The sequence below is a fragment of the Opisthocomus hoazin genome, chromosome 31 (assembly GCF_030867145.1).
Source record: "Opisthocomus hoazin isolate bOpiHoa1 chromosome 31, bOpiHoa1.hap1, whole genome shotgun sequence".
NCBI classification, from domain to species: Eukaryota; Metazoa; Chordata; class Aves; order Opisthocomiformes; family Opisthocomidae; genus Opisthocomus; species Opisthocomus hoazin.
In genome coordinates this window covers 1,959,886-1,973,778 of record NC_134444.1, presented here as the reverse complement: position 1 = coordinate 1,973,778, position 13,893 = coordinate 1,959,886, and positions in this window count along the sequence as shown.

Genomic DNA, 13,893 nt, shown 5'->3' with positions numbered 1-13,893 from the left:
CACAGAGACTGGGGCTGCTTGCTTGTCTTGCCCCCTCAAACTTCAAACGTAGCTTTGGGGGTCCGTGCCGGGCTTCTCCGGCAGCCCTGCTCTGAAAATGCAAAAGTCTGCAGATATCTCGCAGGCAGAAAGAGCTAGCCTGGAAAGGTGTTGCTCAGCCTCATCTGCCCATGGCACTGCTCGCACAGAGGCACAGAGACTGGGACTGCTTGCTTGTCTTGCCCCCTCAAATTCAAACGTAGCTTTGGGGGTCCGTGCAGGGGGCCTCCGGCAGCCCTGCTCTGAAAATGCGAACGTCTGCAGATAGCTGGCAGGCAGAAAGAGCTAGCCTGGAAAGCTGTTGCTCAGCCTCATCTGCCCATGGCACTGCTCGCACAGAGGCACAGAGACTGGGGCTGCTTGCTTGTCTTGCCCCCTCAAATTCAAACGTAGCTTTGGGGGTCCGTGCAGGGGGCCTCCGGCAGCCCTGCTCTGAAAACGCGAACGTCTGCAGATAGCTGGCAGGCAGAAAGAGCTAGCCTGGAAAGCTGTTGCTCAGCCTCATCTGCCCATGGCACTGCTCGCACAGAGGCACAGAGACTGGGGCTGCTTGCTTGTCTTGCCACCTCAAACTTCAAACGTATCTTTGGGGGTCCGTGCCGGGCTCCTCCGGCAGCCCTGCTCTGAAAATGCGAACGTCTGCAGATAGCTGGCAGGCAGAAAGAGCTAGCCTGGAAAGCTGTTGCTCAGCCTCATCTGCCCATGGCACTGCTCGCACAGAGGCACAGAGACTGGGGCTGCTTGCTTGTCTTGCCCCCTCAAACTTCAAACGTAGCTTTGGGGGTCCGTGCAGGGGGCCTCCGGCAGCCCTGCTCTGAAAACGCGAACGTCTGCAGATAGTTGGCAGGCAGAAAGAGCCAGCCTGGAAAGCTGTTGCTCAGCCTCATCTGCCCATGGCCCTGCTCACACAGAGGCACAGAGACTGGGGCTGCTTGCTTGTCTTGCCCCCTCAAACTTCAAACGTATCTTTGGGGGTCCGTGCCAAGCTTCTGCGGCAGCCTTGCTCCCAAAATGCGAACGTCTGCATATATCTCTCAGGCAGAAAGAGCTAGCCTGGAAAGCTGTTGCTCAGCCTCATCTGCCCATGGCACTGCTCGCACAGAGGTACAGAGACTGGGGCTGCTTGCTTGTCTTGCCACCTCAAACTTCAAACGTAGTTTAGGTGGTCCGTGCCGGGCGCCTCCGGCAGCCCTGCTCCCAAAATGCGAACGTCTGCAGATAGCTCGCAGGCAGAAAGAGCTAGCCTGGAACGCTGTTGCTCAGCCTCATCTGCCCATGGCACTGTTCGCACCGAGGCACAGAGACTGGGGCTGCTTGCTTGTCTTGCCACCTCAAACTTCCAAAGTAGCTTAGGTGGTCCGTGCCGGGCGCCTGCGGCAGCCCTGCTCCCAAAATGCGAACGTCTGCAGATAACTCGCGGGCAGAAAGAGCTAGCCTGGAAAGCTGTTGCTCAGCCTCATCTGCCCATGGCACTGCTCGCACAGAGGCACAGAGACTGGGGCTGCTTGCTTGTCTTGCCCCCTCAAACTTCAAACGTAGCTTTGGGGGTCCGTGCAGGGGGCCTCCGGCAGCCCTGCTCTGAAAATGCGAACGTCTGCAGATAGCTGGCAGGCAGAAAGAGCTAGCCTGGAAAGCTGTTGCTCAGCCTCATCTGCCCATGGCACTGCTCGCACAGAGGCACAGAGACTGGGGCTGCTTGCTTGTCTTGCCCCCTCAAATTCAAACGTAGCTTTGGGGGTCCGTGCAGGGGGCCTCTGGCAGCCCTGCTCTGAAAACGCGAACGTCTGCAGATAGCTGGCAGGCAGAAAGAGCTAGCCTGGAAAGCTGTTGCTCAGCCTCATCTGCCCATGGCACTGCTCGCACAGAGGCACAGAGACTGGGGCTGCTTGCTTGTCTTGCCCCCTCAAATTCAAACGTAGCTTTGGGGGTCCGTGCAGGGGGCCTCCGGCAGCCCTGCTCTGAAAACGCGAACGTCTGCAGATAGCTGGCAGGCAGAAAGAGCTAGCCTGGAAAGCTGTTGCTCAGCCTCATCTGCCCATGGCACTGCTCGCACCGAGGCACAGAGACTGGGGCTGCTTGCTTGTCTTGCCACCTCAAACTTCAAACGTAGCTTTGGGGGTCCGTGCAGGGGGCCTCCGGCAGCCCTGCTCTGAAAACACGAACGTCTGCAGATAGCTCGCAGGCAGAAAGAGCTAGCCTGGAAAGCTGTTGCTCAGCCTCATCTGCCCATGGCACTGCTCGCACAGAGGTACAGAGACTGGGGCTGCTTGCTTGTCTTGCCACCTCAAACTTCAAACGTAGTTTAGGTGGTCCGTGCCGGGCGCCTCCGGCAGCCCTGCTCCCAAAATGCGAACGTCTGCAGATAGCTGGCAGGCAGAAAGAGCTAGCCTGGAAAGCTGTTGCTCAGCCTCATCTGCCCATGGCACTGCTCGCACCGAGGCACAGAGACTGGGGCTGCTTGCTTGTCTTGCCCCCTCAAACTTCAAACGTAGATTTGGGGGTCCGTGCAGGGGGCCTCCGGCAGCCCTGCTCTGAAAACGCGAACGTCTGCAGATAGCTGGCAGGCAGAAAGAGCTAGCCTGGAAAGCTGTTGCTCAGCCTCATCTGCCCATGGCACTGCTCGCACAGAGGCACAGAGACTGGGGCTGCTTGCTTGTCTTGCCACCTCAAACTTCAAACGTAGCTTAGGTGGTCCGTGCCAAGCTTCTGCGGCAGCCTTGCTCCCAAAATGCGAACGTCTGCAGATATCTCTCAGGCAGAAAGTGCTAACCTGGAAAGCTGTTGCTCAGCCTCATCTGCCCATGGCACTGCTCGCACAGAGGCACAGAGACTGGGGCTGCTTGCTTGTCTTGCCACCTCAAACTTCAAAAGTAGTTGAGGTGGTCCGTGCCGGGCGCCTCCGGCAGCCCTGCTCCCAAAATGCGAACGTCTGCAGATAACTCGCGGGCAGAAAGAGCTAGCCTGGAAAGCTGTTGCTCAGCCTCATCTGCCCATGGCACTGCTCGCACAGAGGCACAGAGACTGGGGCTGCTTGCTTGTCTTTCCCCCTCAAACTTCAAACGTAGCTTTGGGGGTCCGTGCAGGGGGCCTCCGGCAGCCCTGCTCTGAAAACGCGAACGTCTGCAGATAGCTGGCAGGCAGAAAGAGCTAGCCTGGAAAGCTGTTGCTCAGCCTCATCTGCCCATGGCACTGCTCGCACAGAGGCACAGAGACTGGGGCTGCTTGCTTGTCTTGCCACCTCAAACTTCAAACGTATCTTTGGGGGTCCGTGCCGGGCTCCTCCGGCAGCCCTGCTCTGAAAATGCGAACGTCTGCAGATAGCTGGCAGGCAGAAAGAGCTAGCCTGGAAAGCTGTTGCTCAGCCTCATCTGCCCATGGCACTGCTCGCACAGAGGCACAGAGACTGGGGCTGCTTGCTTGTCTTGCCCCCTCAAACTTCAAACGTAGCTTTGGGGGTCCGTGCAGGGGGCCTCCGGCAGCCCTGCTCTGAAAATGCGAATGTCTGCAGATAGCTGGCAGGCAGAAAGAGCTAGCCTGGAAAGCTGTTGCTCAGCCTCATCTGCCCATGGCACTGCTCGCACAGAGGCACAGAGACTGGGGCTGCTTGCTTGTCTTGCCCCCTCAAACTTCAAACGTAGCTTTGGGGGTCCGTGCAGGGGGCCTCCGGCAGCCCTGCTGTGAAAACGCGAACGTCTGCAGATAGCTGGCAGGCAGAAAGAGCTAGCCTGGAAAGCTGTTGCTCAGCCTCATCTGCCCATGGCCCTGCTCACACAGAGGCACAGAGACTGGGGCTGCTTGCTTGTCTTGCCCCCTCAAACTTCAAACGTATCTTTGGGGGTCCGTGCCAAGCTTCTGCGGCAGCCTTGCTCCCAAAATGCGAACGTCTGCATATATCTCTCAGGCAGAAAGAGCTAGCCTGGAAAGCTGTTGCTCAGCCTCATCTGCCCATGGCACTGCTCGCACAGAGGTACAGAGACTGGGGCTGCTTGCTTGTCTTGCCACCTCAAACTTCAAACGTAGTTTAGGTGGTCCGTGCCGGGCGCCTCCGGCAGCCCTGCTCCCAAAATGCGAACGTCTGCAGATAGCTCGCAGGCAGAAAGAGCTAGCCTGGAACGCTGTTGCTCAGCCTCATCTGCCCATGGCACTGTTCGCACCGAGGCACAGAGACTGGGGCTGCTTGCTTGTCTTGCCACCTCAAACTTCCAAAGTAGCTTAGGTGGTCCGTGCCGGGCGCCTGCGGCAGCCCTGCTCCCAAAATGCGAACGTCTGCAGATAACTCGCGGGCAGAAAGAGCTAGCCTGGAAAGCTGTTGCTCAGCCTCATCTGCCCATGGCACTGCTCGCACAGAGGCACAGAGACTGGGGCTGCTTGCTTGTCTTGCCCCCTCAAACTTCAAACGTAGCTTTGGGGGTCCGTGCAGGGGGCCTCCGGCAGCCCTGCTCTGAAAAAGCGAACGTCTGCAAATAGCTGGCAGGCAGAAAGAGCTAGCCTGGAAAGCTGTTGCTCAGCCTCATCTGCCCATGGCACTGCTCGCACAGAGGCACAGAGACTGGGGCTGCTTGCTTGTCTTGCCCCCTCAAATTCAAACGTAGCTTTGGGGGTCCGTGCAGGGGGCCTCTGGCAGCCCTGCTCTGAAAACGCGAACGTCTGCAGATAGCTGGCAGGCAGAAAGAGCTAGCCTGGAAAGCTGTTGCTCAGCCTCATCTGCCCATGGCACTGCTCGCACAGAGGCACAGAGACTGGGGCTGCTTGCTTGTCTTGCCCCCTCAAATTCAAACGTAGCTTTGGGGGTCCGTGCAGGGGGCCTCTGGCAGCCCTGCTCTGAAAACGCGAACGTCTGCAGATAGCTGGCAGGCAGAAAGAGCTAGCCTGGAAAGCTGTTGCTCAGCCTCATCTGCCCATGGCACTGCTCGCACCGAGGCACAGAGACTGGGGCTGCTTGCTTGTCTTGCCACCTCAAACTTCAAACGTAGCTTTGGGGGTCCGTGCAGGGGGCCTCCGGCAGCCCTGCTCTGAAAACACGAACGTCTGCAGATAGCTCGCAGGCAGAAAGAGCTAGCCTGGAAAGCTGTTGCTCAGCCTCATCTGCCCATGGCACTGCTCGCACAGAGGCACAGAGACTGGGGCTGCTTGCTTGTCTTGCCACCTCAAACTTCAAACGTAGTTTAGGTGGTCCGTGCCGGGCGCCTCCGGCAGCCCTGCTCCCAAAATGCGAACGTCTGCAGATAGCTGGCAGGCAGAAAGAGCTAGCCTGGAAAGCTGTTGCTCAGCCTCATCTGCCCATGGCACTGCTCGCACCGAGGCACAGAGACTGGGGCTGCTTGCTTGTCTTGCCCCCTCAAACTTCAAACGTAGCTTTGGGGGTCCGTGCAGGGGGCCTCCGGCAGCCCTGCTCTGAAAACGCGAACGTCTGCAGATAGCTGGCAGACAGAAAGAGCTAGCCTGGAAAGCTGTTGCTCAGCCTCATCTGCCCATGGCACTGCTCGCACAGAGGCACAGAGACTGGGGCTGCTTGCTTGTCTTGCCACCTCAAACTTCAAACGTAGCTTAGGTGGTCCGTGCCAAGCTTCTGCGGCAGCCTTGCTCCCAAAATGCGAACGTCTGCAGATATCTCTCAGGCAGAAAGTGCTGGCCTGGAAAGCTGTTGCTCAGCCTCATCTGCCCATGGCACTGCTCGCACAGAGGTACAGAGACTGGGGCTGCTTGCTTGTCTTGCCACCTCAAACTTCAAAAGTAGTTGAGGTGGTCCGTGCCGGGCGCCTCCGGCAGCCCTGCTCCCAAAATGCGAACGTCTGCAGATAACTCGCGGGCAGAAAGAGCTAACCTGGAAAGCTGTTGCTCAGCCTCATCTGCCCATGGCACTGCTCGCACAGAGGCACAGAGACTGGGGCTGCTTGCTTGTCTTGCCCCCTCAAACTTCAAACGTAGCTTTGGGGGTCCGTGCAGGGGGCCTCCGGCAGCCCTGCTCTGAAAATGCGAACGTCTGCAGATATCTCTCAGGCAGAAAGAGCTAGCCTGGAAAGCTGTTGCTCAGCCTCATCTGCCCATGGCACTGCTCGCACAGAGGCACAGAGACTGGGGCTGCTTGCTTGTCTTGCCCCCTCAAATTCAAACGTAGCTTTGGGGGTTCGTGCAGGGGGCCTCCGGCGGCCTTGCTCCCAAAATGCGAACGTCTGCAGATAGCTGGAAGGCAGAAAGAGCTAGCCTGGAAAGCTGTTGCTCAGCCTCATCTGCCCATGGCACTGCTCGCACAGAGGCACAGAGACTGGGGCTGCTTGCTTGTCTTGCCCCCTCAAACTTCAAACGTAGCTTTGGGGGTCCGTGCAGGGGGCCTCCGGCAGCCCTGCTCTGAAAACGCGAACGTCTGCAGATAGCTGGCAGGCAGAAAGAGCTAGCCTGGAAAGCTGTTGCTCAGCCTCATCTGCCCATGGCACTGCTCGCACAGAGGCACAGAGACTGGGGCTGCTTGCTTGTCTTGCCCCCTCAAACTTCAAACGTAGCTTTGGGGGTCCGTGCCGGGCTCCTCCGGCAGCCCTGCTCTGAAAATGCGAACGTCTGCAGATAGCTGGCAGGCAGAAAGAGCTAGCCTGGAAAGCTGTTGCTCAGCCTCATCTGCCCATGGCACTGCTCGCACAGAGGCACAGAGACTGGGGCTGCTTGCTTGTCTTGCCCCCTCAAACTTCAAACGTAGCTTTGGGGGTCCGTGCAGGGGGCCTCCGGCAGCCCTGCTCTGAAAATGCGAACGTCTGCAGATAGCTGGCAGGCAGAAAGAGCTAGCCTGGAAAGCTGTTGCTCAGCCTCATCTGCCCATGGCACTGCTCGCACAGAGGCACAGAGACTGGGGCTGCTTGCTTGTCTTGCCCCCTCAAACTTCAAACGTAGCTTTGGGGTTCCGTGCAGGGGGCCTCCGGCAGCCCTGCTCTGAAAATGCGAACGTCTGCAGATAACTCGCGGGCAGAAAGAGCTAGCCTGGAAAGCTGTTGCTCAGCCTCATCTGCCCATGGCACTGCTCGCACAGAGGCACAGAGACTGGGGCTGCTTGCTTGTCTTGCCCCCTCAAACTTCAAACGTAGCTTTGGGGGTCCGTGCAGGGGGCCTCCGGCAGCCCTGCTCTGAAAACGCGAACGTCTGCAGATAGCTGGCAGGCAGAAAGAGCCAGCCTGGAAAGCTGTTGCTCAGCCTCATCTGCCCATGGCCCTGCTCGCACAGAGGCACAGAGACTGGGGCTGCTTGCTTGTCTTGCCCCCTCAAACTTCAAACGTATCTTTGGGGGTCCGTGCCAAGCTTCTGCGGCAGCCTTGCTCCCAAAATGCGAACGTCTGCAGATATCTCTCAGGCAGAAAGAGCTAGCCTGGAAAGCTGTTGCTCAGCCTCATCTGCCCATGGCACTGCTCGCACAGAGGCACAGAGACTGGGGCTGCTTGCTTGTCTTGCCACCTCAAACTTCAAACGTAGTTTAGGTGGTCCGTGACGGGCGCCTCCGGCAGCCCTGCTCCCAAAATGCGAACGTCTGCAGATAGCTCGCAGGCAGAAAGAGCTAGCCTGGAACGCTGTTGCTCAGCCTCATCTGCCCATGGCACTGTTCGCACCGAGGCACAGAGACTGGGGCTGCTTGCTTGTCTTGCCACCTCAAACTTCCAAAGTAGCTTAGGTGGTCCGTGCCGGGCGCCTGCGGCAGCCCTGCTCCCAAAATGCGAACGTCTGCAGATAACTCGCGGGCAGAAAGAGCTAGCCTGGAAAGCTGTTGCTCAGCCTCATCTGCCCATGGCACTGCTCGCACAGAGGCACAGAGACTGGGGCTGCTTGCTTGTCTTGCCCCCTCAAACTTCAAACGTAGCTTTGGGGGTCCGTGCCGGGCTTCTCCGGCAGCCCTGCTCTGAAAATGCGAACGTCTGCAGATAGCTGGCAGGCAGAAAGAGCTAGCCTGGAAAGCTGTTGCTCAGCCTCATCTGCCCATGGCACTGCTCGCACAGAGGCACAGAGACTGGGGCTGCTTGCTTGTCTTGCCCCCTCAAACTTCAAACGTAGCTTTGGGGGTCCGTGCAGGGGGCCTCCGGCAGCCCTGCTCTGAAAACGCGAACGTCTGCAGATAGCTGGCAGGCAGAAGGAGCTAGCCTGGAAAGCTGTTGCTCAGCCTCATCTGCCCATGGCACTGCTCGCACAGAGGCACAGAGACTGGGGCTGCTTGCTTGTCTTGCCCCCTCAAACTTCAAACGTAGCTTTGGGGGTCCGTGCAGGGGGCCTCCGGCAGCCCTGCTCTGAAAATGCGAACGTCTGCAGATAGCTGACAGGCAGAAAGAGCTAGCCTGGAAAGCTGTTGCTCAGCCTCATCTGCCCATGGCACTGCTCGCACAGAGGCACAGAGACTGGGGCTGCTTGCTTGTCTTGCCCCCTCAAACTCAAACGTAGCTTTGGGGGTCCGTGCAGGGGGCCTGCGGCAGCCCTGCTCTGAAAATGCGAACGTCTGCAGATAGCTGGCAGGCAGAAAGAGCTAGCCTGGAAAGCTGTTGCTCAGCCTCATCTGCCCATGGCACTGCTCGCACAGAGGCACAGAGACTGGGGCTGCTTGCTTGTCTTGCCCCCTCAAACTTCAAACGTAGCTTTGGGGGTTCGTGCAGGGGGCCTCCGGCAGCCCTGCTCTGAAAATGCGAACGTCTGCAGATAGCTGGCAGGCAGAAGGAGCTAGCCTGGAAAGCTGTTGCTCAGCCTCATCTGCCCATGGCACTGCTCGCACAGAGGCACAGAGACTGGGGCTGCTTGCTTGTCTTGCCACCTCAAACTTCAAACGTAGCTTTGGGGGTCCGTGCAGGGGGCCTCCGGCAGCCCTGCTCTGAAAATGCGAACGTCTGCAGATAGCTGACAGGCAGAAAGAGCTAGCCTGGAAAGCTGTTGCTCAGCCTCATCTGCCCATGGCACTGCTCGCACAGAGGCACAGAGACTGGGGCTGCTTGCTTGTCTTGCCCCCTCAAACTCAAACGTAGCTTTGGGGGTCCGTGCAGGGGGCCTGCGGCAGCCCTGCTCTGAAAATGCGAACGTCTGCAGATAGCTGGCAGGCAGAAAGAGCTAGCCTGGAAAGCTGTTGCTCAGCCTCATCTGCCCATGGCACTGCTCGCACAGAGGCACAGAGACTGGGGCTGCTTGCTTGTCTTGCCCCCTCAAACTTCAAACGTAGCTTTGGGGGTCCGTGCAGGGGGCCTCCGGCAGCCCTGCTCTGAAAATGCGAACGTCTGCAGATAGCTGGCAGGCAGAAAGAGCTAGCCTGGAAAGCTGTTGCTCAGCCTCATCTGCCCATGGCCCTGCTCGCACAGAGGCACAGAGACTGGGGCTGCTTGCTTGTCTTGCCCCCTCAAACTTCAAACGTAGCTTTGGGGGTCCGTGCAGGGGGCCTCCGGCAGCCCTGCTCTGAAAATGCGAACGTCTGCAGATAGCTGGCAGGCAGAAAGAGCTAGCCTGGAAAGCTGTTGCTCAGCCTCATCTGCCCATGGCACTGCTCGCACAGAGGCACAGAGACTGGGGCTGCTTGCTTGTCTTGCCCCCTCAAACTGCAAACGTAGCTTTGGGGGTCCGTGCAGGGGGCCTCCGGCAGCCCTGCTCTGAAAATGCGAACGTCTGCAGATAGCTGGCAGGCAGAAAGAGCTAGCCTGGAAAGCTGTTGCTCAGCCTCATCTGCCCATGGCACTGCTCGCACAGAGGCACAGAGACTGGGGCTGCTTGCTTGTCTTGCCCCCTCAAACTTCAAACGTAGCTTTGGGGGTCCGTGCAGGGGGCCTCTGGCAGCCCTGCTCTGAAAACGCGAACGTCTGCAGATAGCTGGCAGGCAGAAAGAGCTAGCCTGGAAAGCTGTTGCTCAGCCTCATCTGCCCATGGCACTGCTCGCACAGAGGCACAGAGACTGGGGCTGCTTGCTTGTCTTGCCACCTCAAACTGCAAACGTAGCTTTGGGGGTCCGTGCAGGGGGCCTCCGGCAGCCCTGCTCTGAAAATGCGAACGTCTGCAGATAGCTGGCAGGCAGAAAGAGCTACCCTGGAAAGCTGTTGCTCAGCCTCATCTGCCCATGGCACTGCTCGCACAGAGGCACAGAGACTGGGGCTGCTTGCTTGTCTTGCCCCCTCAAACTTCAAACGTAGCTTAGGTGGTCCGTGCCGGGCTTATCCGCCAGCCCTGCTCCCAAAATGCGAACGTCTGCAGATATCTTGCAGGCAGAAAGAGCTAGCCTGGAAAGCTGTTGCTCAGCCTCATCTGCCCATGGCACTGCTCGCACAGAGGCACAGAGACTGGGGCTGCTTGCTTGTCTTGCCCCCTCAAACTTCAAACGTAGCTTTGAGGTGGTCCGTGCCAAGCTTCTGCGGCAGCCCTGCTCCCAAAATACGAACGTCTGCAGATAACTCGCGGGCAGAAAGAGCTAGCCTGGAAAGATGTTGCTCAGCCTCATCTGCCCATGGCACTGCTCGCACAGAGGCACAGAGACTGGGGCTGCTTGCTTGTCTTGCCCCCTCAAACTTCAAACGTAGCTTTTGGGGTCCGTGCAGGGGGCCTGCGGCAGCCCTGCTCTGAAAATGCGAACGTCTGCAGATAGCTGGCAGGCAGAAAGAGCTAGCCTGGAAAGCTGTTGCTCAGCCTCATCTGCCCATGGCACTGCTCGCACAGAGGCACAGAGACTGGGGCTGCTTGCTTGTCTTGCCACCTCAAACTTCAAACGTAGCTTTGAGGTGGTCCGTGCCAAGCTTCTGCGGCAGCCCTGCTCCCAAAATACGAACGTCTGCAGATAACTCGCGGGCAGAAAGAGCTAGCCTGGAAAGCTGTTGCTCAGCCTCATCTGCCCATGGCACTGCTCGCACAGAGGCACAGAGACTGGGGCTGCTTGCTTGTCTTGCCACCTCAAACTTCAAACGTAGCTTTGGGGGTCCGTGCCGGGCTCCTCCGGCAGCCCTGCTCTGAAAATGCAAAAGTCTGCAGATAGCTGTCAGCCAGAAAGAGCTAGCCTGGAAAGCTGTTGCTCAGCCTCATCTGCCCATGGCACTGCTCGCACAGAGGCACAGAGACTGGGGCTGCTTGCTTGTCTTGCCCCCTCAAATTCAAAAGTAGCTTTGGGGGTCCGTGCAGGGGGCCTCCGGTAGCCCTGCTCTGAAAATGCGAACGTCTGCAGATAGCTGGCAGGCAGAAAGAGCTAGCCTGGAAAGCTGTTGCTCAGCCTCATCTGCCCATGGCACTGCTCGCACAGAGGCACAGAGACTGGGGCTGCTTGCTTGTCTTGCCACCTCAAACTTCAAACGTAGCTTTGAGGTGGTCCGTGCCAAGCTTCTGCGGCAGCCCTGCTCCCAAAATACGAACGTCTGCAGATAAATCGCGGGCAGAAAGAGCTAGCCTGGAAAGCTGTTGCTCAGCCTCATCTGCCCATGGCACTGCTCGCACAGAGGCACAGAGACTGGGGCTGCTTGCTTGTCTTGCCACCTCAAACTTCAAACGTAGCTTTGGGGGTCCGTGCCGGGCTCCTCCGGCAGCCCTGCTCTGAAAATGCAAAAGTCTGCAGATAGCTGTCAGCCAGAAAGAGCTAGCCTGGAAAGCTGTTGCTCAGCCTCATCTGCCCATGGCACTGCTCGCACAGAGGCACAGAGACTGGGGCTGCTTGCTTGTCTTGCCCCCTCAAATTCAAAAGTAGCTTTGGGGGTCCGTGCAGGGGGCCTCCGGTAGCCCTGCTCTGAAAATGCGAACGTCTGCAGATAGCTGGCAGGCAGAAAGAGCTAGCCTGGAAAGCTGTTGCTCAGCCTCATCTGCCCATGGCACTGCTCGCACAGAGGCACAGAGACTGGGGCTGCTTGCTTGTCTTGCCCCCTCAAACTTCAAACGTAGCTTTGGGGGTCTGTGCAGGGGGCCTCCGGCAGCCCTGCTCTGAAAATGCGAACGTCTGCAGATAGCTGGCAGGCAGAAAGAGCTAGCCTGGAAAGCTGTTGCTCAGCCTCATCTGCCCATGGCACTGCTCGCACAGAGGCACAGAGACTGGGGCTGCTTGCTTGTCTTGCCCCCTCAAACTTCAAACGTAGCTTTGGGGGTCTGTGCAGGGGGCCTCCGGCAGCCCTGCTCTGAAAATGCGAACGTCTGCAGATAGCTGGCAGCCAGAAAGAGCTAGCCTGGAAAGCTGTTGCTCAGCCTCATCTGCCCATGGCACTGCTCGCACAGAGGCACAGAGACTGGGGCTGCTTGCTTGTCTTGCCCCCTCAAACTTCAAACGTAGCTTACGTGGTCCGTGCCGGGGTTATCCAGCAGCCCTGCTCTGAAAACGCGAACGTCTGCAGATAGCTGGCAGGCAGAAAGAGCTAGCCTGGAAAGCTGTTGCTCAGCCTCATCTGCCCATGGCCCTGCTCGCACAGAGGCACAGAGACTGGGGCTGCTTGCTTGTCTTGCCCCCTCAAACTTCAAACGTAGCTTTGGGGGTCCGTGCAGGGGGCCTCAGGCAGCCCTGCTCTGAAAATGCGAACGTCTGCAGATAGCTGGCAGGCAGAAAGAGCTAGCCTGGAAAGCTGTTGCTCAGCCTCATCTGCCCATGGCACTGCTCGCACAGAGGCACAGAGACTGGGGCTGCTTGCTTGTCTTGCCCCCTCAAACTGCAAACGTAGCTTTGGGGGTCCGTGCAGGGGGCCTCCGGCAGCCCTGCTCTGAAAATGCGAACGTCTGCAGATAGCTGGCAGGCAGAAAGAGCTAGCCTGGAAAGCTGTTGCTCAGCCTCATCTGCCCATGGCACTGCTTGCACAGAGGCACAGAGACTGGGGCTGCTTGCTTGTCTTGCCCCCTCAAACTTCAAACGTAGCTTTGGGGGTCCGTGCAGGGGGCCTGCGGCAGCCCTGCTCTGAAAATGCGAACGTCTGCAGATAGCTGGCAGGCAGAAAGAGCTAGCCTGGAAAGCTGTTGCTCAGCCTCATCTGCCCATGGCACTGCTCGCACAGAGGCACAGAGACTGGGGCTTCTTGCTTGTCTTGCCACCTCAAACTTCAAACGTAGCTTTGAGGTGGTCCGTGCCAAGCTTCTGCGGCAGCCCTGCTCCCAAAATACGAACGTCTGCAGATAACTCGCGGGCAGAAAGAGCTAGCCTGGAAAGCTGTTGCTCAGCCTCATCTGCCCATGGCACTGCTCGCACAGAGGAACAGAGACTGGGGCTGCTTGCTTGTCTTGCCACCTCAAACTTCAAACGTAGCTTTGGGGGTCCGTGCCGGGCTCCTCCGGCAGCCCTGCTCTGAAAATGCAAAAGTCTGCAGATAGCTGTCAGCCAGAAAGAGCTAGCCTGGAAAGCTGTTGCTCAGCCTCATCTGCCCATGGCACTGCTCGCACAGAGGCACAGAGACTGGGGCTGCTTGCTTGTCTTGCCCCCTCAAACTTCAAACGTAGCTTTGGGGGTCCGTGCAGGGGGCCTCCGGTAGCCCTGCTCTGAAAATGCGAACGTCTGCAGATAGCTGGCAGGCAGAAAGAGCTAGCCTGGAAAGCTGTTGCTCAGCCTCATCTGCCCATGGCACTGCTCGCACAGAGGCACAGAGACTGGGGCTGCTTGCTTGTCTTGCCCCCTCAAACTTCAAACGTAGCTTTGGGGGTCTGTGCAGGGGGCCTCCGGCAGCCCTGCTCTGAAAATGCGAACGTCTGCAGATAGCTGGCAGGCAGAAAGAGCTAGCCTGGAAAGCTGTTGCTCAGCCTCATCTGCCCATGGCACTGCTCGCACAGAGGCACAGAGACTGGGGCTGCTTGCTTGTCTTGCCCCCTCAAACTTCAAACGTAGCTTTGGGGGTCTGTGCAGGGGGCCTCCGGCAGCCCTGCTCTGAAAATGCGAACGTCTGCAGATAGCTGGCAGGCAGAAAGAGCTAGCCTGGA